Here is a 27715-nt window from a genome sequence, read left to right as displayed (position 1 = left end):
ACCATTCCAACTTCTGGCAATGAGCATAGAAATAACAGAGCCCTAACTCCATCATCAAAATTTACCCCTAGAGAACTTAACTAACTTGTAACTGTATTAAAATCATTTAAATGATTAGCAACAGATCCACCCTTTGACATCTTCAAATTAAATAAACACTTCATAAGAAATACCTTATTTGACGCCGAGCGTTTTCATATAGTTTGGCTAATGCCGACATTAAACCCTATGTTGTCATTTCCTTTGAAATATTGAACGCTACTGATGCCGCTAGGCACAGCCATATTGTTCCAAGTGTCTTTCTGTCGAGAATATCCCATTCTATGTCTATCATACTCGTCGACTTCTTTGTCTTTCCGCTCAATGGTAGGTACAGATCTCTCTGATATAGATAATCTTCCATCTGCATCTTCCACAGCTGGTAGTTTTGGCCGTTGAATTTTTCGACCCTAAACCTACCATCTTCCGCCATTGCTCCCAATCGAACCAGGAACCCTTCTCTCCTGTGAGTTTATAAGCCAAATAGACCTTCGACTCTGATACCAGTTGTTAGAAAATTATATATTATAGAGCAATGGAACAGATAAAATATTGTAGAAATATAAACACAGAAAACACATAAAACAAGAGAGATACAAATATATGTGGTTCACCTAGTTTGGGCTACATCCACGGAGAAACAACCAGTCCTTATTTATTATATTATCCAGCAAACTGAAGAGATACAACTTACAGTAGATCCGCTGTAACACCCTCTTCACTCTCAATCTCCTCACTCTTCCTCACTCAGAATACAGATATACATAGATGCAATACAATTCCTTCATATATAGTAAGGGTTTGCCTTCTAGGGAAAAAAACCCTAAATTAAACATAACTTCTACCGTCAGATCATCCGCCTACTAAACGACCTAGATTGACTAGAAATTACTAGACTTTTACAAGGCAATTTTACATCTATTTTTAGCTTTGGGGGTGCTGCCCATGAACCCCCGTCGGGGCACCGCTAGCTCCCAGAACCCCCAGCCGGGGGGGATTAGCCCCCCCGGACCCCTGCGGGGGGGACAAGTCCCCCCCGCACCCCCCCGCGTGGAGGGGTGTACAGTCTTCCTGGGGTATACATCTGGCTGAAACCTTTGAATACAGAAGATAATCAGGCTCCACACCTAACGGGGCGTTGCTCTGGTATCTAGAGCACCTTATCGCATGAACATACCAGAGTGAGCTGAATTGAAAATGTTGCTACAGGAGCTACTAGATAAGAATCATATCTGTGCAAGTGTATCATCTTGGGGATATCCTGTACTTTTTTTCAGGAAGAAGGATGGTACCTTACGAATTTACATTGATTATAGACAATTAAATAAGTTAAGAATTAAGAACAAATACCCACTACCCCAGATAAACGATCTGTTCAATCAAGTAAAGGGGGCTACTATGTTTTCAAAAATTGATTTACGCTTTGGATACCATCATATTTTAATTAAGAAGGAAGATGCATGTAAAACTGCCTTTATAAATTGCTATAGGCACTATGAGTTTGTCTTCTTGCCTTTTGGGCTTACTAATGCCCCAACAACGTTCATGTGTCTTATGAATAACATATTTCATCAATACCTTAATAAATTCATATTAATATTTATTGATGATATCCTTATTTATTCTAGAAATATGCATGAGCATAAAAGATATTTTAAAATTGTACTACAAACCCTACAGAAGCATTAACTATATGCAAAGTATAACAAATGTCAATTTTACAAGGATCAAATTCAATATTTAGGACATGTAATTTCACAAGATGAGATAGTTGTAGATCCTGAGAATATTAAGAACATAATGGAATTGATTGTTCCTCATAATGTAGCCGACATTATATCCTTTTTGGGGTTAGTTGGGTACTACCGTCATTTCATTGAAGGATTTTCCAGAGTAGCCTACCCACTTACCTCTTTACAAAAGAAAGGGAAATATTTTCAATGGACAACTGGATGTCAAAGAAGCTTTGACCAGTTGAAACATCTGCTTACCACAACTCCCATTTTAATTATTGCAAGTCCACATAAGGAATTTATGGTCTGTACAGATGCTTGTGAGGAAGGGGTTGGAGTAGTCTTAATGGAAGAAGGCAGAGTTGTAGCATATGAGTCTTGGAAATTAAAAGAGAATGAACAGAAATATTCAACCTATGATTTGGAATTAACAACGGTGGTTTATGCCTTAAATATATGGTGACACTATTCTCTTAGCAAGAAAATCATGTTGATGATTGATTACAATAGTTTAACTAGTTATTTTAAACAACCCACTTTGAATGCACGATAAGCAAGATGGATACCTTTTTGAGTGAGTTTGATTTTGAGATTAAACACCTAAAGGGAAAAGAGGACTGAGTGGCTAATTCCTTAAGAAAAAAGTTTCACGTTTTATATGAAATTTCAATAAGCCAAGTTAAAACTAGCTTTATAGAACAAATTAAAAATGTTGGTATGAGGGATCCAGAGTAAAAAATTTTGTGGTAGCAAGAAAAATTACAGAACAACAATGCAAAAAAATTAAGATATGATATTGATGAAGATAATATGCTGATTTATAGAGGAAAAATTTATGTTCCTAACCAAAAAGGTTTGAAACAGTGAATTCTTAATAAAAACCATAAATTCCCTTATGAAACTCATCCTGGATTTCAAAAATTAATTACTTCCCTAAGAAAACATTATTTTTGTATTGATATTAAAAATGAAGTGGTGGAGTATTTGACCAAATGCCTGGAATTCCAACAGTTAAAGGCCGAGCATCAACATCCAACAAGAGTGTTGCACCCCTTACCCATTCCTAAGTGGAAATGGGTGATTATTACACTTGAATTTATTACTAGTTTACCTAAATCTATAAGGAAGAATGATTCCATAATGGTTGTAGTGGATAAATTAAGTAAGTCTACAAATTTTATACCAGTGCAATCTACTTATTAAACAATTCAAATTGCTGATATTTTTATGAGAGAGATTTTTGGATTGCATGGTATGCTTAAGAATGTAATATCTGACAGGGATGTGAAATTCATATCTGCCTTTTGGAAAGCCTTGTTCATTGGATTAGGTACACTGACAGACTGAATGAGTGAACTAAGTTCTTGAAGATATGCTAAGGATGTATATGATGCAACAACCGAGTAAATGGGAGGACTACCTTCATTTGGTGGAGTTTACTTACAATAATAGTTACCACACTTCTTTAAAAATGAGTCCATTTGAAGCATTGTATGGACTCAGATGTATAACACATATTAATTGGAGTGGTTCAGAAGATAAACTAACGTTATGAACGAATATGCTAAAGGAGATGAAAATTATTGTGAGAAAAATGAGACTGAACCTAAAAGCCACACATGATAGACAAAAGAATTATGTAGATAAAGGGCGAAGTTATCGAGAATTTCAATAAGGGGATAATGTCTATGTGTGGGTCAAACCCAATAAGAGCAATTTACAGTGGGGAGGCTGTGAAAAGATAGCCCCCCGATTTTGCAACACTTTTTAGATCCTTTCCTGCATTGGGCCCGTGTCTTATCAATTAGCCCTACCTAGTCACATATGTGTGCACAACGTGTTTCATGTTTCACTATTGAAAAAGTATATTTATGATCCTAGACATATTATTAGCTGGAAGGATATATAGGTAAGTGATAAATGAAGTAAATTTTTATAAATGTCCTCTAATAATTATTAGACAAGGAAGAACTAATGATGACTTTTAATTGTGAATGTAGGTTGAACTAGATGGGGAATTTATGGTCAAACCCCTACATATTATATATCAGAGAGAAATAATGTTGCATAAATGTGTTATCACCTAGGTTAAAGTGCAGTGGAGGAACTTTACCCAGAAGAGGCTACCTAGGAAGATGAGAATTTTATAAAAGAAGCTTATCCCAACCTATTTTGACGACTAGGAAACACCGATACTACGTTTTGATCAAGGGGGAGAGAGATCTAATTCCCCTCGATAAAACTTGTAAATATCTTTATTTATTTATTTTGTTTTTGGTAATAAAAGAGTTACTTGGTTGTGGGTCGAGTGGAGGCCTTCTCTCTCTCTCTCTCTCTCTCTCTCTCTATATCTATATATATATATATATATATATAAAGATAGTATATGTAGCTAATTCATAAAGCCACAATGAAAAACTATGCATAGAGAGATCACACCTTCAAGTAGTTGGAACAATTATTGGAAAGGTGGTTACCTACCCAAACATCTCCTGGGAATGGGTATTTCTCAAAAGTGGGGGAAAGGCCAAGAGGGTATGGGGAACCTGAGGCTACCTAGAGAGGGGAAGAATGAAAATCAATCTAGAAATATATTGATACTTTGAGGAATTTCTGAGCTGGTATAGCCGGTGGAATTCCAAGCAGAACCTGGTGTTCAAAATGAGAATTCTAGACTATGTATGCTGGGACTAGATAGTCTTAGACACTGTGCAAAATTTTGTTCCAAACTACTTGTAGAAAATACTTGAAACCTTGCAACTACTAATGATATCAAACTGATAACAAAAGACACAAGATTTTTATATTAAAATTATGTGGAAATAAAACAATGAATAGAAACATTTATTTGGGGAACCAAACTGGGAAAAATCCCTCTTGCTTGTATTAAATCAACTGAGAAAAAATATCTATTACAAAGAAAATTATTGATCCAGGTGGATATTGGTTGCCACTCGCCTATTCCACTTGGACCCCAATCATTGTTTCTTTCATTTTTTCAGTTTCCTTAATTGTAGCATAGTTTATTATTTTTTGCAGTTTTTCAAGTCCTGAACTTTCGAAGCCATTTTGAGGCCCTAAACGAATTTGTTTTGGAAAATAGGAAAAAGTCAGTTGTTGATTAACATTTTTAGTTGAAATTTGTAGTTCTCAGATAGATCTTTCTAATAAGGTATTGTGTGCATCAAACGAAGATCATATGCCAAAGTTACGACTTGGGGAAGTTAATGTACCAACTTACCCCAACGGGGCCCATAGTTTTGGTACTTCATCTCCTAGGGTTAGGTTTTTGGATGTTTAGGTATTTCCATTATTTCTCAATAATAAATAGGCATTGGAACCTCATTGTAACACATTTCAAAGGCTTGTAGCCACCATATCTCTTCTGGGAGATAAGCTACCATTGCCCGAGCTAGTTTATTTCCATTATGTATGTAAGCATATTTTAGTTCTTTGATACTAATGAAATGAATTTAATTTCTGCTACATATATGTGTTTATGTTTATATATTTATTTTTTTTCGTTCCCACATAAGTTTAGATTAGTGGTATTAGAGCGGTTTGCTCTTTCTTTGTTTTTATTTACATGTCCCCAACAAGGTTAAGGTATAAGGAGTTAGGGATCTGTTATCACTTAGGGAAAACCATGGCTATAAGGAAAAACCCTAAGGTAACCTAAGAACCTTTTTTAGGTTGAAAGATGACCCTTCAACCTGGAGAGGGATCTCTCTGTAAAACTCAACTGCCATATGGTCACTATATTAGAAGGTTTTCTGCAATTGAGTTAAGATGGCCAAATTTAGATCTAGGGATGAAATTAGTTGGATGGTTTCAAAACATACCATTGGGCATGGAGTCCATTTCTTAAACAAATGAAATTATAGATCCAATGAGCAAGATCTACAAAGCATGAGAGCAACAATTCCTTTGTCTATTTGAGAAATAGGAAGAAAGAGGAATAGGAATGAAACATAGTTTATAAATGACTGGAAGAACAAATACTAATGGCCGATAATACAAGAGAGGAGAATAAATGAAATCCAATCTTAGAAGCTAACATTCTCAGACATGAAAGAGGATTTTCATAACAAAGAAATAGTGACAGGGAGATGCAACACATGAGTTTCCTACATACTTCTCATTAAAAATTGCAAATACATTCAAAATTGCTCAAATATATCAGACTACAAATATGCTTTTCAATTAATTTCCAACCCTTGTTCATTCTTGATAAACTGTTCTATAAGACTTACATAACTTTTTTCACAATAGTAGCCACCATAATAATTACAATAATACGAGATATTTGAAATATCTTTCAATTTCATGCATGTAAAATATAAAACTTTTTTCCTAAAATAGCTATAGGAAAATATGTTGATGTTTAGGTAAGGTAAAATATCTTATTGAACTACCTCCCTTGGAAATAGAACAGGTCCCTAAATGGTAGCTCAATATCCTAGCTAGAAAAACAAGGTCCCTTTACAAATCAAGTCCTCTAAAACTACATTTCTTTTCATCCTGCTTTTCTTTGGCTCTGCTAGAAAAAACGTTGATACTGTAGATGTCATCTTTAATAGTTTCTTGTTTGAAACTTTCGCTGACTGGCTAACTGTCAGCATTTTCATTTTCTCTTGTTTTCAAAATCACTGACAACTATGAGGTCAAAATTTTTGCTTGTTTGAATGTTGCTGACAACAAAGATGTCAACACTCCTTGTTCGCTCCAAAATTGTTGACAGACAGACTGTAGGCCTTTTCCCTGTATCATTTTTCCATCAACCAACATACATAGTTTTCACCCCAAAATAGTTGATAGTGGCTCTGTCAACCTTATCATAAATGCTAGCAACGTTAACATCAGCTCTCTCGACTATTATGTTGCATGCAAAATCTATAAGGCTGACTGTCAACGATAAAGTGAAAACTTTGTTTCATAAGATAGGTAGGCAAAAAATCTAAGTTTAATACCCAAGCATCTTAGATAAGGGTATTAGTAGTCTTGAGAAATACATCTACCTTCTCCAATCTCTGCTTTTTACTCTGCCTTGTCTCCATGGGTCCCTTTTTCACAGTTTCTCTGCTTTGGATCTTCCTAAAACCTGTAGCCTTCTTCTTCTTGTTAATAATAAGGTCCTTCAGTGGCATGTTGTCCACGTCAATCACCTCCTTAGCCAACTATGGGTTATTTATGAGTTTGATCTTGTATCTTAACTGGTTAGTTGGTCTGGTATGTCTATTGCCATGCTTGAATACCTCTGGTAGTGGCTCCTCCTCTTTACCTTTCACCTCTAGTTATTTTCCCTTAGGTTCCTGTTATTAGGAAAACTAGTGTCCATTCAGAGCTGTTAGTCCCACTAAGATGGGTAGCTATCTTAGAAACAAACAAAATAAAGTCACTCTTGTTTTCCTTTATGAGAGATAGATGAGAAAGAAGCAGAGAGTACCAACCTCAGTCTTTTACTTGGCTCCTTGCTTGTTTCCTTTCCCCTTTGACAAAACTTCACCACTCTTTCCTTACTTGTCCCGCTTCAAAGAGTACCTGTAGAGTCAAAGCATCATAATACCATCAAAGCATAGAGATCTATAACCATAAACAATATAGGATCATATGTATATTAACCATACAAATGCATATATCAATACAAGATTCAGAGATACACAAGAATATGGACGAAAACTTAAATAGCTTTATTGATAGAAGTAGTAGAAGAGAGGATTACAACCCATTGGTCTGACCCAATGCCATCCTCCCATCATGAAAGCCCTCTTCACCTCATGAAAAGCTTAGATCACCCAACAATACAATGTTGCACAGAGAAACCAACAACACTTCCTTACAAAATACAAAATTCCAACCCCTGGATCTCTTCGATGAGGGATCGATATATAGATGTTTACAGGAGAGTGAGTCAGATTCTAGGATTTTGATTAGTGTCATTTCACTGATAGTTCTTGGTTCCACTTGGAGATTACAGATCTCTTACTCATCCCTGGGCGAATTCAGAGAGGCAAGTGTCATGTGAGCAATTTCTAGAAGATTCTCTGGGTTTCCACCTAGCACACTGCTTCTGCCATTTGTTTGCTCTCGCTCATCACACCCTATAGAAGGGATTTCTAGTATGCATCACACTTTTTTCATGTGGCAGGTGAGATGCATCGTACCCTTAGAATTGAGCAGTTTGTATGGTCCGGTTTTGACCGGTTTTGAGTAGTTTTTCAGGGAGAACTTCTGGGAGATGATGTAATCAGTTGACCTTGCTCCTTTAGGGTATGAAACAAAACTTTTAGGGACTTATAAGCCCTTGGTTTATGGACATATGTGATTGGGGTTGTAGTGCCCAAATATGTCTATAACAGTTTCCCCCTAAAGCATGAGGTCGTAAATCTTTTTGATGTCGGGTGAAATGCTTTATCATGAGGATCCAAGGTTTTTCGAACCGGAAGGTGACCTGTAATAAGATACAATACAATACATTATCTTCATAATATTTTCATGATCTAGCTGAGGCAGGCATTCCCATGCTCAACTTTATAAATTCATTTTCATGTTCATAGGACAGACAACTGTCTGTGTGGCAGACTGATGATTCTGGTAGAGCCATCATCCTTTGGCTTGGATGATTATCTGTGCAGCAATGATGTACATTTGATGTTTTTATTTTCCTGAATATATCGCAGCCTAGATGGATGAAACTAGATCCAGGGTCTTCAAAACTCGTTCAATCTTCACCCGAAGTACAAGCCGATCCATGTGAAAAGATGTTCTGGCGTCGAACATGGAAAGACATCGCCTGATTACCAGCCAATGATGTAAGCTGTTAACAGGCATGAGAGGAATCACCGATAATGATAATGACCCTCAAGGTACTGCAGTACATTCACGCGGTGTGAATACATGATTGATGTCGAACACCACGCGAAATCTTTCGGTCGAAGGCCATTAATGTAAACCTGTCACCGGAAGTGAGAAACTTGCCATTGAAGCATGCAAGCTTCAAAGTACTGAAAGGGTTGTTCCTAGGTCGACTTCTTGGATAATGAGCTGATGTCGACAAGAAGTGACCCGTCATAGGAGGGCATTAATGAATCCCACATCTACGACACGGAACGAAGAAAATGATTTTATGGAGGTGAAAACGATTTGATGATACAAGGTTCAGGGTGGCGGTCATGAAAGAATGAAGCGTGAAGGTATTGCAGTGGATGAGACACAAGCTAGGTTGGTGAATTCTCTGAGCGACTTCTCTTGAACATATTGGTGACACTGAAATGGATTGGTAGCGTTAACCCCAAAAATGGATGGTACGATGGACCAATGGTAATATGACCGGTGAACGAAATAACCCAACCTGACTCAATCATGGTGATGGAGTGAAAGTGTCATGTTCAAGAGTGACCTGCTATCAATAAAGTTTCTTCAAGTTTTCTTCCCAATTTTTCCCCAGTCATTTCTGACCAGTACCTCTTTATTTTTTTCAATCTTGAGGAGGATAACATATGCTTGTTCTATAATTTTCCCTTTGGGCAAACCCGTCGCTATGTTTTAACGAGTCTAGCGACTGTGAAACTCGCCCTTGCCTGCATGGACAAGTTTGTCGCTATTGTTTTAATGAGTTTAACGACAAATATAACTCCGTCCTTTTAATTTTTAGAGAGTCTGAGAAAGGACGGAAAGGAAACTCCAGTATTCCTTTTTCGTAATGTAATCCCTTCAGTTTGAAAAAGTGTAAAATAATACGAAAGGGATGAATTTTCAATAGTTTAACGAGCCGAACAAGACAAGTGCTCAATCTTTTTGTGTAATGATCCCTCAGGTCCAAAAAGATTAAAATCTAGAGTAGGGATAACATTTACGATCACTTTAACGAGCTGGAGAGGCTAATTTCTCGGCAACCTTTTCATATTTTACGAGTTAGATGAAAAGAGCTTAAAGGAGACTCGTTTTTTGAGGAACGAGTGATGTTTTCGGACAACAGCTGGTTCCAAGTAAGGTTTGGAAATTTTTCAATCATGGCAGTGTAAAGAAGGTGGCTAATAGGATCACTTGTCGCAGCTATTCCTCAAAAGGGGTAAACAATCAAATGGAGGCGTATGATCGGCTAAAAAAGAGTGGAGGTGATGGTAAGAACACGACCAAGGCTCAAAAGCTGATAATAATGTGATCGCAATGGTTATTTACCAGAGGTGGGTTCATTTTTTAATGAGCTTAAACTCTGGTGGAACATATGCTCATTGCTAGGTTTATTTTTTAACGAGCTTGAACTTCGCGTAAAACTGCTCGTGATAATGGTCATTGATATTCGATTCACCGTTAACACTATGTTCTTTTGACGATCGTACTACCTGTTCAATTTCTCCATCAAACTAATTAGAAATGAGAATACATGCTTGAAAAATGAGTTAAAAAACTAATACCCTACTTGAATTACGTGAAAAGTAACTTAAAAGTAGTTTTTACCCCTCATTTTACCATTTCATTTGAATTTGGGATTGTTGGAGCTCTGGAGGTGTTTTCCCCTTTGATTTTCATCAGCTGATTCTAGGAGATTCTGTGGACGATTTTCGGCACCGTCTGGACCAGGTAGGAGCTAAACTTGAGCTCTTCAATTGCATTCTTTCCTTTTTGAATTCTGAGCATGTTTTCCTACTTTTCTGAGCCTCTGGGGTTTGAACAATTTGTTCTGCCCCCATCGCACCTAGTATACATCGAAAGGTGCGATGCATACTAGGTTGGCCACTGGCCAGTCAGTATGCATCCCACCTAGTACACAGCTAGGGTGCGATGGGCACAAGGTGGAAAAATTTTGCACTGATTTTTCATGGAAATTTTGCCTGTTTTTTTCCAAATCAAGATCCTAATTCTTCTCTTATTTGTTTTTTAGAGATTCATCAGAGAAAAATGGTTGTTACATGGCATGAACACGAGCATGAAGAAGAGGACATGGTTGCCTTACATGATTTGGGTACGGTAACTGCATTGCGGAACTGTGGCTTGCTCAAGTTCTTCCGCATATCTAGCATGAGGCAACAAATCAACTTGTTGCAATATTTCCTCGATGCATGGGATCCTACCAACCAAGTGTTCCAGATTAGAGGCAAATCCATCCCCTTGACTGTTGAGGACATCTACTTCTTGATCGGTTTATCGAGGTGTGGTGCCCCTCTCTCACTATCAGGTTCTGCCCGTGGGGGCGAATCCGTGAGGGATTATATTCGCCGATACTGTAGAGAAGGATCTCAGCCAAGCAGGGACGACAAGATCAGTATCCGAGATGTCACCAACCAGTCCTTGAGGACTATTTTATTCACCTTTTCTAGATTGGCTGGTAGCGTGGCCCTTCACTTGCCCAACAGGTCCTATATGTAGTATGCCTTGGAAAGCCTCGAACCAAAGGTATTCAACTGGTGTGATGCAGTACTTCTGATGATAAAAGAACAGCTTACCAAGGTGAAAAATGGAAGATCCAAGAACTTTGGCTGTGGTTCTATTCTGACCGCTTTCACCTTGGAGAAGATCCCACTAATGCAACCACAATACATTTCACTCGGTCTGCCACCACCGATTGAGCCATAGATGCAGAGATGGGTTGACCTTATGGCCAGACATGCTAGTCAATCACAGGTTTCCTTCTCTGATGCCTTCTTCGAGTGGTTCAACTGTCAGCAGACGGTTTATGCCAATTTTCCGTATGCTGGGATGGGTTTCCGGGGTGACCCAGATTTGGTGCTGCCAGTTGGTGAGCATTGGGGTGTAATAGGTAAAAGTCTCTGACCATATCTCTGTTTATTGCTTTTATAATGTTCTTATGCTTTTTAAATGTTTATCAAGACTAATCAAAACTCATGTGCTCATGCAGATATCGGGCCAGTGCGACCAACAGTGCGCCTGAGAGCAGCAGTTGCCGTTCCAGTAGGAGAGGCTGTAGGGAGGGCCGTCCTTCACGATCTGGATGTAGCCAAGACTCTTGCAGTGTTGCAGGATCAGATCGAGGGTCTCACCCTTGGTATTCCGTATGTGAGGACTGATGAGCTGCCTTTGAGATTACAGCGCCATACCATTGGCGTGCCGAGCCGATGGACTAGGCTCTTACGCATGATTACACAGACGGTGACTTGTTATCACCAGCACCATTAGACTAGGGTACCCCCTTGCATTTTGAGTTTTTGGGTCATATGACCGATTTTGTCCTTGACACATAACACTATATACAAACTATAAACAATTATATATATTTTTGATTTTCGGAGCTTTATTTTGGTTAAGTTATATGATCCTGATGCAAATATTGAGGAAATGCTTTTCTTTTATCAATGTTGCAAATGTCTATCCAACACATAATTTGCTAATGAATCAGTTAATGTGTTTAAGTTTATGGAAATGTGTTGATATTGAATAGAATCAAACTGTCTTTCCAAAATCTTGACCCTTAGGAATATACAATAGATAGCTGGATTCCGAATGGCATAGATGTCGGTAAGCTGTAGAATGACGAGTTGTGAGTCTAGCCTGACGACAAGTCGACGTATGCCATGTGCGATGGCATCAGAGAGGAGTTATATCAATGCGCTGTATTCAACGATGCTGTTCGTCGATCAACCAATGCATACCCCTCTGAAACTCACTAACTCGCTGCTTGGATCAAAGATGGCCCAGGTTACAGAAGATAAGTTTTGCGTACTACGACTTGCTCTATCAGCGTATCCAACAAATGATTCCAATAGGTTTGACATCTGCAACAAAATGCAAAAGTGGATTACCTAACCAAAAATATCACTCTTAATGAAATAAAAAATGTAACAAAAGCATATGAAGAGGTTACTATGCTGAGTCAAGCATAGTAACACTTAAGGTACAACCCGTTTCGGGGTTGCGACAATGAAATCCCATCATAATCTACTAGCTCATAGGCTCCTTTTGCTAATACCCGCTTAACAATATAGGGACCCATCCACAAAGACTAGAACCTATTGGCTCCCAATTTATGAGATTCCTGGTCGTAAAGTAAGACCAGATCACCTTCTAAGAAGACACGAGGTTTTACATTCTTGTCAAACTATGCCTTGACTCGTTTCTTATGTGCTTCTTTAGCCAGGGCGGCATCATGACAGGTTTCATCCAGTTGGATTAATTCCAAGAAACGAGCCTCCTCCTCTGAAGTTCCGAGGAGAAGGTCGACTGCGAGCTTAAGAGACGAAATTTCACACTAAACTAGTAAGATCGCTTCCAGGCCATACACCAGCTAAAAGGGTGTAAACCTGGTTGCATTTCTCACCAATGTCTGGTATGCCCACAAGGCTGAGTACAGGATTAGGTGCCAACTCCGTTTATGGACTCCAATCATCCTTTGCAGCATGCGCTTCAGGACTTTGTTGATTGCCTCAACTTGCCTGTTAGCTTGCAGATAATATGGAGTAGAGCTGTCGTGGGATAGTCCTAATTTGGCAGCCAATTCAACCATCATGTGATTGTGGAAATGTGATCCATGATCTGTGACTATAGCTTGTGGAACACCGAATCTGGAGACTACATGATTGAAAAAGAAAAGAGCAGCCGTTTCGCCGCTGTTGTTTAATGTAGGCATCACCTCAACCCATTTCGTAAAATAGTCAACTGCGACTATGATATACCCATGCCCCCCAGCCGAGGTGGGGTTACATGTCATGAAATCTATGCCCCATTTGGTGAATGGCCCACCAACAACTACTGGATGCAGAAGTGTGGGTGGTATTTTGGTTTTGCGGTCGAAGATTTGACAAGCATGGCAAATTCTGACTGCAGTTATGCAGTCCTTGAACATTGTTGGCCAGAAGTATCCTACTCGTAAAACATTTTGTGCCATAGCATAACCAGATTGATGCCCCCCACATGCGCCTGAATGACAATCATTCAGGACTTTTTCAGCCTCCTCATGGGTGAGGCACCTTTGCAGAACTGTATCGATACCACGATGGTAAAGTGTATCACTGACGATCATGTAGTCTTTTGCTTGGTATCGAGTACTTCGTTGTTCTGAGCGAGAGGTATTAGACCTATATGTTTGGGTTTGGAGATACCACAGATCGCTTGAAGATATCAGAAACAAAGATTCATCCACAATTGTTGCTTTGGATGTTGAATCATTGGACGATGATGGGAAGTCACATAGTAACTCTGAGAAAACTAGAGCTTTCTTTGATTTGGATTTTACGAATTCCAAATCAAACTCTCGCAAAATTTCTATCCTCTTCAAATATTTGCCCCCAAGCAACTGTCGCGACAAGATGTAAGTCATGGGGTTACAATCTAACAAAATGGTAGTTTTTCGAAAGAGAACATAGTGTCAAAATCTCTGTATTGCTTGAACAGCTGCGAGAGCCAGCTTTTCAACATAAGAGTACTTACTTTCTATATAATTTAAGTTTTGACTTAAATAATAGACAGGATGTTTGATTCCATTGTCTTCTTGAACTAAAACCATTGCGATGGTCGTATCTACCGCAGCTAGATACAGGTTAAAGTCTCTTTGATAATCAGGAGCATACATTAATGATGCTTTTATTAGGGATTCCTTTAGAGCATCAAAGGAATCTTGCGCAACTTGATCCTAGTTGAAGGGTACTTCTTTTTTCAACTGACGCATATAAACTTTAGCAAGTTTGGCGTAATTTGGAATGAACCTCCTCAGAAAGTTTGCTTTCCCTTGGAGTTTCTGAATCTGAAGAAAATTTGAAGGTGGAGGCAAATCGATGATTTCCTGAACCTTACACAGGTCAAGGCGAATCTCATCCTTTGAAACTACAAAGCCAAGTAAATGACCAGAACCAACACAAAACACACACTTGTGTGGATTGAGTCGTATCTTGTAGTGTCGGCAACGTAGAAATATTTCTCTCAAATGCTGCAGATGATTGGTCTGCTTTCGCAAATGAGCCGGAAGATCGTTGAGGTATGGTTGAACAATGTTCTTGATGTCATGGAAGACATAATCCATTACCCTCTGAAAGGTTACCCCTGCGTTCTTTAAACCAAAAGGTAGCTTGCGGTACGCGAATGTGCCCCACAGACAAATAAATGCAGTCTTTGACTGGTCCTGTGGGTGGATATTTATTTGATTATACCCGGAAAATCCATCCATAAACGAAAATATTTCACATCTGGCGCATTCATCAATTATCTGGTCGATGAAGGGTGTAGGGTATTTTTCCTTTGGACAAGCTTGATTTACATCCCTGTAATCGACGCACATGCTAATCATTCCTTGCTTTTTCATCACAGGAACAATGTTTGATACTCAATCAGTTAGAGGAACCGGGCAAATGAAACCAGCATCGAGACGTTTTTCAACTTCTGCCTTGATGGCAGCGACTTTCTTCGGGTGCACCCGCCGAAGCCGTTGTCGTACTGGTGTGACATTTGGATACATATTAATTTCGTGTTCAACTATGCTTGAGTCAATGCCTAGAATTTCTTCATATGACCATGCAAAGACATCTTTGAACTCGCGAAAGAGAGCGTAATATACTTCCAATTCTGAAGAAGAACAATATTCGCCGACATGAATATTCTCTACAATATCTGGTTTGGTCGAGATATTTATGGTGATAGTTTCTTCAATATTGGACAGATTTCGCTCGGAATCCACTGTATTTACAGTATTTGATAGAAAATAAAAAACTGAAGGATGATTAAGGTTGCTGGAGCAATCTTCGTTGTAATCTGGAAGATGGGAACGATGATGGTAATCTTCCCATGGCACCCCCTCTATCATCATTGATTGAACAATTCCTTTGTTTGTAGAATGTACATGTGACCAAGGATCTGAAGAGGTACCATATTCCTTAGACCTATCTACCCAAATGCTCAATGAGCGTTGATTTGGGTTTGCCTCCCACACCGAGAACATTGATTGCTACAATATTTATATTGGCCTTGGAGGCAATACCTGGTGATGATCCATGCTCACATCGTGTTCGGACATCTTCTGAATAGAAGATACCATATTGTAGGTTCCCACCATGGCCACTTCTACCAGATTGTTGGGAGGTGGTAGGGCAAAAGAACCCATCAATGTAGGGTCTTTTAGCAGGCCTACTCCGATATTTTGAAGCAACTGATAGCTTTCATGGATCATCGGGATGCTTCTCGTAACTTGTGAATTGTTGGGGAGAAAGGTTTGTTGGTCGATGATTGTAATTCCTCCTTGAAAAGGAAATGAAATCTTTCTGAAGTATGTTGACACAACAGCAACCATGGCATAAATCCATGGCCTTCCTAGTAGGATGTTGTAATCGAGGTTTCCATCGATAACTTCAACATCAATTTCTACTGTTTTGTCCCCCAGATCAACTTGCAAGTTACTTAAAATCCCATTCGGAGTGTATGTCCATCCATCAAATGCTTTTAACATTGTTGACGATCGCGACAAGGGTGGTGAGCCTAAAGTTTTCCAGTAACTCATTGACATAATACATGTAGATGCCCCCTCATCAATAATTGTTCGCTGAACAGTTTTGCTAAGGGCTTTTACTTGAATGAGTAAAGTGAGTTGAGTTGGTAACTGAGGTTCATATCCTTTATGATTAAATGCCACAAGATTAGAATCTGCTGGGTCAATCCCACCTATTGCTGATAATAGAGCCTGCTTTTTGGAGGGGCAATTTTTTAGTACCTCAAGTGTCGACATAGTGGATGGTAATTGGGCCAGGTCCTCTACTATATTATAATTCTGTGTTACTCTGGCATGAGGATTAAATGTCGATTTGTGTACTACTCCCTTTGGCAGCTTTATTGTTAGCTCAGGAATGATGGGTGGCACAACTTCTGTCGAAGTTGTTGACGAACTATTAGGTTGATCAGTAGCCTTGTTGTTTGACGGCTGTGGATTCCCGTAATATTTATTCCTTGTCGATATCAAAGCATCATTTTTCTGTTTTGAAATGGACAACATAAGCACTTGGGATGGGGAAGCATTGTCGCTAACAACCAGATTGGTTTCTGGGTTTGGAAATGGATCAGTGAATACCGCTGAAGTTTTTGAATTCTTAAAGAATTTCTTAATTTTAGCTTTATGTGGACAATCTCTCGTCCAATGATCCTCATCGCATATTTGACATCCCGAAGGAGGTTTCCTTTGCCCAGAGGGGTTTGTAGAAGATTTTTCAAGAGACAACTCATCCTGCTTCTTATTTTTCCCTTTCTTTTTATTCTTGCCTCTTGGTTGCTTCGGTTCTTTGCCTTTGTCGGTTGACAGGACATTAACCTCTGAGGCGAGAAGTTCTTCATTTTCATTTTGACTAGAAACTATATGGGATTTATTTGATGTAGACTTTGCGGTTTTCATGCTAGTCGTACCTATCACGCCATTTCCGGCATGAAAATCTTTGTTTGATTTAGGAGGAGGAGGAACGAAATACTCTGGTCTACGAGCATCAGGGATTTTGTCGTAGAGCATGCCAGACTGAGTATAGATCAAGTCTAGATATTGCACACGAGCAATGACTTGCTCTTCAATGACGACTCCTCCATTTGCCACATCTTCTGTAATAAAAGGTAACAATGACTTAATAAATCATTCAGCTAGCAGCTGATCAGGAACATATGTTTTTACCATTCTACGACGACGTCGCCACTCATGAATATGATCAGATATGTAAGTGGCCATCGTCTGCTTGAAATTGGTAAGAAGCTCCGTTCCTATTTTGTACCTTATTGGTAACTGAAAATGGGTTAAAAAGGTGGTGGCAAGGGCACCGAAGTTATCAAATGAAGCTCTAGGCAATTCGATGTACAATTTTGCTACTGGACCAGTTAACGTTTGCTGAAGAAAGCTAAGCCTAATCGAATCATCATTGAGAGTGTTGGACGAACACCATAGATGAAAGTCATCACATGGTTCGACGGATCTTCACCTGGATTTCCATTGAATTTAGGAATATCTGACAAAAGTTTATGAGGAATCGCTGGCCACCAAGGGGCATAAGCAATTGGATCGTTTGTTAGCTGATTTAGATCTGGTAACTCCAAAGTCGCCATAAAGGGAAACTTTTGATTCAGGTTCGGCAAAGCATACCCAGGATAAGATGGTATCGCCTGAGCTGTGGGTATTTGCATACCAGCGTAATGTATTTGATGCTGATAAATTTGACAAGGTTGCTGGGCATAACCATTTTGATATGATTGGTGATAACCGTTTTGAATATATGACTGCCCATTACCGACAAAGTTTTGTTGCTCAGGTCCTCAGTAAGCTTGTTGGAATTGTGGTTGTTGATGTTTCACTAGCCATGGTTGTGAAACCATTTGCTGTTGCCCAATACTAGATGTTTGACCAAGATGAGGGGTAATAGTACCCGTTTGAGCCTAAGTCGCTCTAGTTAAGGAGCCACCAATCGGTGATTGTGGTTATGTTGTGGAGACAAGAGGCTGTTGTATTACGACCTGAGAAACTTGAGGTTGGCATACAACAGGAAACGCTTGTACTTGTGACACCGTCACAATAGCCAGTGTAGTGGGGATATTTGACACAGGTAGACTTGGTTGCATTGAGTATACAACTCTTGGTTGTTGAGGCAGTATTAGCACCCAACCACTAGATGTGATTCCAACTTGACTCGAATTCTGTTGTGAACTCTCATATGGTTGTTCTCCCGGAGGGAACAATGAAAGGGCATACTGCCCCCCATACAACAACAATCTAGTGCTCAAAGGAAAGATTGGCCTTTGGAGACTGGACTGCCCAAATTGATACTGTTGCAAAGGATCAATTTGTTGAGACTCAACATAAGAAATTCCAAATATTATTCTGGATGAACAAACGGGAACAGACCATACTGTCGAAACAGTCCCTGGGTGGACTTCCTCTAGCAGTTGAGAGCTAGTTGGGACAGATGGTATACCAGCGAACATTGTCGGAGTGGCAGCAGGAGGTTCTGTTGCCGTTGTATTGGACGACACAGTCTTAGATGTCGATGGTTGTCCAGACATATTGAGTCTATCCAAAAGACTTCCTAGCGATTCTACAGGAACTTGCGATGAAGGGAGACTAACTTCTGAAGTAGAAGGATATAGGTGGATCCCAGTTCCAAAATGCGATGGAGTACTGGATGGAAGATCCTCCGTAATCTCTTCTATAGCAATCAGTCCAGGTGGAAGAGGTAGACCGTCAGGTCCGTAAAATATTTCTGGTGCTGAAGAAGGTATAGACTCTGTAGCGACAGATGCTGGAGGGGTGACACCTTTTGAATCAACCCTAGATGGAGCCGGTTCAGGAATAGAAGTGTTTACCGTTACACTAGGATCAGTTCTAATGTCCTCTTGTGACTGCGGAACTTCTTCTGTAGAGGCAGGGATACTAGAAATGGTTGGAGTAACTGGAGTCTCTAAGGATGTTGAAACACAAGTTTCAAACAAACCAGGAGACCTTGACACAGTTAAACGAGTTCGCTTGGCCTGGAAGGGTTTCGTTTCCGGAGTCAAAGATGGTTGACTCATTAGTCTCCACGAACGATGGGGTTTCGATTGACTTTCTTCCATGATTGAGGATTACTTGATCAACTCAAAATAAAAATGGGAAAAAGTGATTTTGAATTAAATGAATTTTAGATGCTTTGACACAACTTGATTTTTAAATTTTTAAGAGTCGAGAAAAAGCTAAAGATGATTCTAGTCACCTTCTATTTTTAATGAGCCTGAAGTGACAAGTGCTCATATGGACCTTTTCTTTTAAGGAGTCTGAAAAGGAATGAAAGTGACTGCTCTGGAAATCTAGACAGAAGGATTACCAAACCAATCGCAAAACTGTAGAATAATTTTTACGTTACGGCAGTCAATCTTCCCGAATGCTGTGTTTAGTGCATTGCGATCGATAGGGTGGCAGACATGGCCTCATAAGGATAAAAGATGTAGCCTATTGTGGTCTCCCAATATATACTCAATGGTACATGGGAGCTCAAGTCCGTACTGGCACTTGTCGTCTCAAAGAGGAGGAATCACCCAACCTACGATGAAAGCGATAGTTACCAGGCTTTACGATGCTGGAATACGTCTCTAGCCTAGACTTTTAAATGTTGTGCATTAGGTTCCAAAGCGTTTTTATGTTCATTGAATTTATTTTACAGTTGATCTTTCTTAAGAAGTTTTCCTTTAAGGTTCACCACATGATGTAGATATAAAATTCCTAAATATGCAATCTAAGATGATAAATAGTCATTTACTCTTCTTTTTGCAATGAAAATCCTAGCTACTAAGGAAAGAGAAGTGAAATTCTTTCAACATAGAGCATAGAGCACACACTAGATGCACTGTCCTAAATCAAAATCAACAAGCAGTCTAAATGAAAATGCACATGCATGTATTTGTTTTCCACTTTCTTAATGTGTGAGTGACAAAAAGAATGCTAAATACAAATCTGAACTATCTTTTCTCTCAAAGCAACAGTACTAACAATTTTCTCTTCAAAAGATGAAAGGAAGACGAAGACGACTCTTTGCGATTTCAAATTCAAAAAACGAAAGGAAGACCAAGATGATACTTTGCGATTTCGAATTCAAAAAATGAAAGGAAGACTACTTTGCGATTTCGAATTCAAAAAATGAAAGGAAGGCTAAGACGACACTTTGTGATTTCAAATTTAAAAAATGAAAGGAAGGCTAAGACAAAACTTTCATCTTCAATTTGAAAACTGCTTTCAACACTTGAAATACTATTAATTCAAATCAAATACAAGAGTAACAGTGTAATCGACTATCAAAAAGAGTAGGATTCTTTTCTTTGATTGAAAACGACACTTGCGACACTTCCAAATCAAAAGACGACAGTTCGATTAAGCTACTTTTTGTAAAGGAGAACTATAAATGGCAAAAAATACATAAAAACATTCACAATTCTTTGTACAATGGAGGCTGAATAATGCAAAGGAAGGGAGTTCCAACAGTGGTATACTGATCACAAATAACAAAAATCTTGAATAAAGCTGAAGAGAATGAAGAAAAAACCAAAATCTGGAGGCAGAAATAGTCTTATCTGATCATCACACCTGTAACACAGGGAAACATGGATGCATCTCAACTACTGCACATGGGAGGTGCAATGCATCCAGACTGTCAAAAGGAGACAGTGTGATGGTCCAAGGACGAGACTTTAACTTGGTTTTTGGTCATAGTTTGCAGCTTAGTTCAGGGATTTAGGCTGAGCTAATGATAGTCAGTAAACACAAAGTATAGGGGTTGATCTAATGAGGTTACTTGAGCTACCACCAGGGCACTTAGGATGTTTGCAAGTCAGTTGTTCAGTTTATAAACAAAACCCGGAGATAGACTGAAGCAGCATTGATCTACTTTGCACTTGCATAGCAAATGTAGTTTGAAGGCTAGCTAGCTTAACTTCAGGCTCCATCTGTAGTTTATAAAGTAAACAAATATAAACAAGCAAACAAGCTATTCACTCCCCAGTGGAGTCGCCATTTTGTTATTGGGAAAACTAGTGTCCATTTAGAGCTGCTAGTCCCACTAAGACAGGTAGCTATCTTAGAAACAAACAAACTAAAGTCACTCGTGTTTTCCTTTATGAGAGATAGATGAGAAAGAAGTAGAGAGTACCAACCTCAGTCTTTCACTTGGCTCCTTGCTTGTTTCCTTTCCCCTTTGACAGAACTTCACCACTCTTTCCTTACTTGTCTCACTTCAAAGAGCACCTGTAGAGTCAAAGCAGCATAATACCATCAAAGCATAGAGATCTATAACCATAAAAAATATAGGATCAGATGTATATTAACCATACAAATGCATATATCAATACAAGATTCAGAGATACACAAGAATATGGAGGAAAACTCAAATAAATTTATTGATAGAAGTAGTAGAAGAGAGGATTACAACCCATTGGTCTGACCCAGTGCCATCCTCCCAGCATGAAAGCCCTCTTCACCTCATGAAAAGCTTAGATCACCCAATAATACAATGTTGCATAGAGAAACCAATAGCACTTCCTTACAAAATACAAAATTCCAGCCCCTGGATCTCTTGGATGAGGGATCCATATATAGATGTTTACAGGAGAGTGAGTCAGCTTCTGGGATTTTGATTAGTGTCATTTCAATGATAGTTCTTGGTTCCACTTGGTTATTTCAGATCTCTTACTCATCCTTGGGCGAATTTAGAGAGGCAAGTTTCATATGAGTAGTTTTTAGAAGATTCTCTGGGTTTCCACCTAGCACACTGCTTCTACCATTTGTCTGCTCTCGCTCATCTCACCCTACAGAAGGGATTTCCAGTATGCATCACACTTTTTTCATGTGGCAGGTGAGATGCATCACACCCTTAGCACTGAGCAGTCTGTATGGTCCAGTTTTGACCAGTTCTGAGTAGTTTTTGAGGGAGAACTTCTGGGAGATGATGTAATCAACTGACCTTGCTCCTTTAGGGTATGAAACAACACTTTTAGGGCTTTAGAAGCCCTTGTTTTATGGACGTATGTGATTGGGGTTGTAGTGCCCAAATATGTCTGTAATAGTTCCTCTATTTTAGCTGTGTATGTAGGGGAAGTTTTGGAGGGTGGAGTTGTAGCATGGGAAGAGTCAATATCAACTGGCGGGTTCATAGGGGATACAAGTTCTAGTTTATGAATCTAGGCACTCTTCCTTTGGTAAACCTTAGGGATCTTTGGACTAGATGAGGTAGATGGAACTCCTAGGTTTTCTTGGCTGGGAGGGGGTTCAATAGGAGCTTGACTTTTTGCTTTCTTCCCCTTTTTGGAAGTCTATGGTTTGCCTCTTCTTCTCTTAATGGGTTGAGGTTGAAAACCTCTCCAAAAAATGAAATGACTCCAAGTCCTTCCTATCTTGGCTAACTGGTTCTCTATTATCAATTTTATCAGGGATTTGTGGTATATAAAATGAGAGGAAGGATTAGTATGGGCCTTGAACCTAACTACCATATGCCTAAGCCTCTCTAACAGATAAAAGCAGGGATTGATTCTAATCTAACTAGCAAGATGAGCGAGAAAGTAAAATTGGTAAAGGTTCACTCGATTATACTGACCTTCACATGAAAAATATTACTGATAGAGGCATAGGAGGACATGCCATTGGTCTTGTAGCCACTCCTTTCGAATTCCAACCCTTCAATTTTTCCCTTTGAATTCTTCTTTGAAGAAGAAGGGGACATTAATCCCTGCCAGAATGTGATTGTGAAAGATTTTCTCACCATCCACTGGTAAGGTTGTGGCCTTGGCAATAGTTTAATGTGTAAGTGTGAAGGAAAAAACTCCCACCTCCACACGGTTCCCATAAAACCTCTGTGCAAAAGAATGATCCACAAGATTGTGGTAGTTAGAAAAATGGTGAAAGAATTTGCTCCATCCCGCCTGTTGAAACAAATGGAGAATCTTGGGGTAAATGTCCAACAAATCTCGTGCCTTGGGCTTGGATCGATTCAATTTACCTCCTTTCCCCATTTTGATGCGTGGTATTATTGGGATTCAATCCTAAAATTCTATAAACAAAACAAATCTCAATGCCAAGTGTAAAGGATCTTGAACTAATATCAACTAAATGCTTACGGGACAAGCCGAGGTAACTTAACTTACGGTCGAGGTAAAATAGGTGGCAAGTGAATAATCATGCCATTGCAGGTTATGATTATGGATAAATTTCGTATCATATTATAATATTGTATTAAATGACCTTTCACTGATTACAATTGATGAAAAATGATTAACCCGGTACTTTACCCTTTTGAAAATGATGGAGACACATTTAATCGAAAATGCTGACACTAACGTGGTCAACACAGTCATCATTTTTCTAAATTTGAAAATTGGTTTTGGTATTGACAATTGGTCTGTCAGCCAAAATAAAAAATGCTTCTACCCTTGTTGTCAATGTATTCCTTCGCAAGACCATATCAGATTTCCAAAAACATTAATAGCCCTACTATCATAAATTTTCCCTGTTTATTACAATTTAAATGCTGACACGATGTTGATGGTGCTGGATTAGCCAAAATTCAGGGGATCTCCCCGATATGAAGTCCTAATTAGACCTCACATCATTTGATGTAGGAGTCCCAACTAGTATGATGGCCTAGTTTCCATTTACTTGGATGTTTACCTTAGCTCTTGTTGTTCAACATATGAGAGTGTTACATTGGTGTCTTCAAATAACAAGGTGAGTGCGTAATGTAATTGTATTTATGTTCTCTTACTGCAAAAGGAAGGGAGTAAAGTGAGCCTCTAAGTGAGAGGTAATAGTACCACCCAAGAAGAGACATGCACGAGCCAGAAAGGTCTGTCCAACATCTAGCAAAATAGTCCACAATGGATGCAACACTAGTTAAAACCAAAGTACAAGGGAAAAGATGTAGTCCAAAGTGGATGTGATAGTTGTTATAACCAGTAAACAAGGAAGGAATGTATAGTATCCTATGGAGTAGTCCTCAAGGATGAGACAACAGTGATAACCAATATAGCACATTACCAAAAAGGTAAGTACTAAAACAACCGAAATAGTTCAACTATCTTAGTACATGTGAAACAAACATGAATTACAAATTCCAGAAGAATAGTCTTACAAACATCTACAAAACATGCATGAAAACATGTTGGCCTTAACAGGTTTTTGTATTAAGAAAAAGTTCCAAGACACATTTGTACACCATACATCACTAGCCCCAGTAGTGGGACATTGGAGCTACTCCTTGCTCCTCAAAGAACTCACTGAAAACTCTCAATGCTTTGTGGGAGGAGCCAAGGTGAAAAGTCCTTGCTCATACAATGGGAGGGGTATATATAACCAAGGGTGATGCTTGGCCCTTGTGACTCTTGGGATACCCTCATGATTGTTCAACTTCTTATGACTTTTCAAATGACACGACTCTTCATATTCTTGTGTGTCCATTGGACTTTCACTTTACATTACATTCCATTTACTACAGATATGGCCCATAGTAGTGATGTGACCTTTGAAAACTCATGAAACAACTTGACATGACACTGCTGACATGGGATGGTTGGTTGTGGTGGAAATGCCAAGATGTTGCTGTTGAGTGATGGATGTGTTCTTGGATGTACTTTCTTTTCTCCTCCGCATGGCTTGATGTTGCAGGGTCTTCAATGATCTTGGTCTTGAAAAGAGGTTGCATGCATGTGTTCCCTTTTCTTGTTCTTGATGAGATTCTTTTGTTCATCCAACTACAAATAAGTCTTCCAGCATGTTCGCTCCTTCTTCATCTCCTTCATCATATCGCCATGATCTAATAATGTACACATTCCTGCAATTCACTCATGACAGGACAACATCAAATCCAAAACCTCCTAGTCTAATATGATGCATTGTTAACCATGATTTGGGCTTGGGATGGATGACAGGTAGGGAAGAGGGCCAAAAACTGCTTATTGCACAATTCTAGGTTACAGGGAGGGGGACTAGTCACTGAGACTCCACAGAGCACAACTCAGGCTTGATTTAGGAACTCCGGAGCACGGTCTTCACTATTAGGAAAAATTATGCAGTTGAGATCATCATTGGAAGATGCAAGGTGAGACCTTGGGAGACAGGTCTGCACCGTTTTTTGAAGGAAGACAGGGAAGGGAAACAAAGGGACCAGATAGGACAGTTCCGCGCAGTTTTTGGGAGTAGTAAGTCTCAACTGAGGGAGGAAATTGGGGTTAAACCTCTACGCAGTTACAGGAGGCTCAGGTCTCTATGCATTATGGGGTTCCAACTGACAGGGAGGAGGCTTGATGACTGATCCTGAGAAATTCATAGTTGAGGTCAAACTTGAGGCATTTTTTGCTCAATTATGGGAAGGAAGGAAAGATGCTCAACTTTAGGATTTCACAGTGCAACTGTCCTGAAGGACAGTCTCTACACACTACGTAGTTCCAAGCAGTAGAGCAGCATCACTGAGGGCTAAGACTTTGTAGTGCAACTCAGTTGGGGTTCAGTGAAGCAGAGTTGTTTGGTCGGAAGGATTTTCAGGAAAATGGCTAAGTGTGGGAGGCAAGTGAACTTGTGAGGAACTTGACATTGTGATCACACATTTAGCATACTTCGATGAAACGACAACATAGACCACTAGAACAACAAGACAAAGCATTACCCTTTGTGAGACTGTCTAGATCCAAAGCGACAAGTGCGACACTTGAGATAGCCCTCAAGATGACCATAACGACACTTGTGTGACAATGCTTACAACCTTGTGCATGAGTGTGACTGATGTTTACATAGCTAGGACAACTCAAACACAAAGACAAACATTTGAAATCGCCAGAATAGGACTGCAAGCATGATAAAACAATGAACATGCCAAAGGATGACAATTGGTAAATCAAGAAAAAGGGGTGAAAAGACTTTAAGGGAGTTCATAGAATGAGCCCGAGTTTTTGCAACCATAAAGGAAAACCATGGAGGGCTATGGAATTTGAGTGAAAGCCAAAATTTTGGAGGGTGTTGCAACCACTACAACAGATGGCGACACATTGGTTGAATACCATCTTCTCTGTTTTGGTTCATTTTTAGTGCAGGGCCTTGGTCCTTCAGGGAGTATTGATTCACTATGCAGATTACTTTGGTTTCCCCACTTACCCCATGGGCAGACATGGTTCGCCTTGTACCTTCTTACTTGAACATAACATAAGATTCGACCATATAATAGTGTTTCAAATTGGGAAGGGTAGTTTAACACGTGAGCTTATTATTTTCAGAGTATAGTTTTTCAGCTCTAATGTTTCTATGCTACCAGCAGGCCTGGACAGTACCCCGATGGAGTCACGCAGGAATACAAGCATTGCTTCACTTCCAGGGATCCTGGACAGTTGTAGTATACCTAGGGGGGATAATATGGGGTACAAAGGGAGGTACCCAAGGGAATAATGTAATAATGGGATGGGCCATAGTAATAAATAAAGTGGTTAACCTGTATCATGTAAGGGACCACAAGTAGTTAGTAATAATGTAATGGGCCCATGGTATTAGATAGATGGTATTGAAGGAACCATGGTAATGACCCATGGTATTGTATGTATGAGGCCTATATGGAGGCTAGAGACTCCCCATTGAGAAATGTCAAGGAATATTGTATGAACAAGCATATGGCTTGTGGAGTGCTCTCCTTCCTTAAGGAGTGAATGTATGGTGTTGCCCTACTTTAAGGGTTTTGATCAATAAAGAAGAATTTATATATATTAAGATCTTGTTATTTTTGGTGATTATTTGCAGTTATTGGGTATATTGGTATGTTTTCATATATTTTCAGGATATATCCATAACAATAGTACCCCTGTGGATTTTCCCACTTCACCTCTTTGAGCTAGGAAGCCTTTCTCTTCTTTCTCCTTTGTTATTTATTAAAGAGAACTGTGCATAGGAACTTATTTATTTTTGAGGTGGAAGAGGTATCCAAAATTATTGAGATCAGGAGAGGTTTTTCCTTCAGAGAAGCATATAAATATCTCTGATTAAGTTTTTCTTTTTTAGATTTTCCCCTTCTCCATTTCTACTAGTTGGCTTTGATAACACCAAGGCAGAAAATTGAGTATAGGCATGAGGTTTCCCAAACTAGACACAGGTTCACGGTTTGAACAAATCTCTCCTTATAGATGGATTGTATTTTTTGTCATGACTTCATCAACCAACATAAAGAAGACATACACATGACTAGCCAAGGGCTGCAGTGTCAAAAAACTCTTTGAACTTCAGCCACATGCACATTTAGAAACCAGAACAAAGTAAGGTGTAACACTTATTCACATAAGAAAAAAATTAGAAAACCAAGAAAGAAAAAAAAAAATACTATGTAGATAGCGCGGGGCGCTGCCCTGGATCTCATTGAAAATAACATTCTAAGTCTTTTCCATTGACAGGGAAAGAGTCAATCTTCTGTCAAGTGATTGGAGATGATACATGTGTTGTCCAAACTTCTCAAGGACAATAAAAGGACCAGTCCATAGGGATTGAAACTTAGCAT

Source organism: Pinus tabuliformis, chromosome 6, assembly GCF_031772625.1.
Source record: "Pinus tabuliformis cultivar Carrire ecotype Pingquan chromosome 6, CPIR1, whole genome shotgun sequence".
Lineage (NCBI taxonomy): Eukaryota > Viridiplantae > Streptophyta > Pinopsida > Pinales > Pinaceae > Pinus > Pinus tabuliformis.
The sequence above is the reverse complement of the archived record's forward strand: the minus strand, read 5'-3'. Positions refer to the sequence as shown.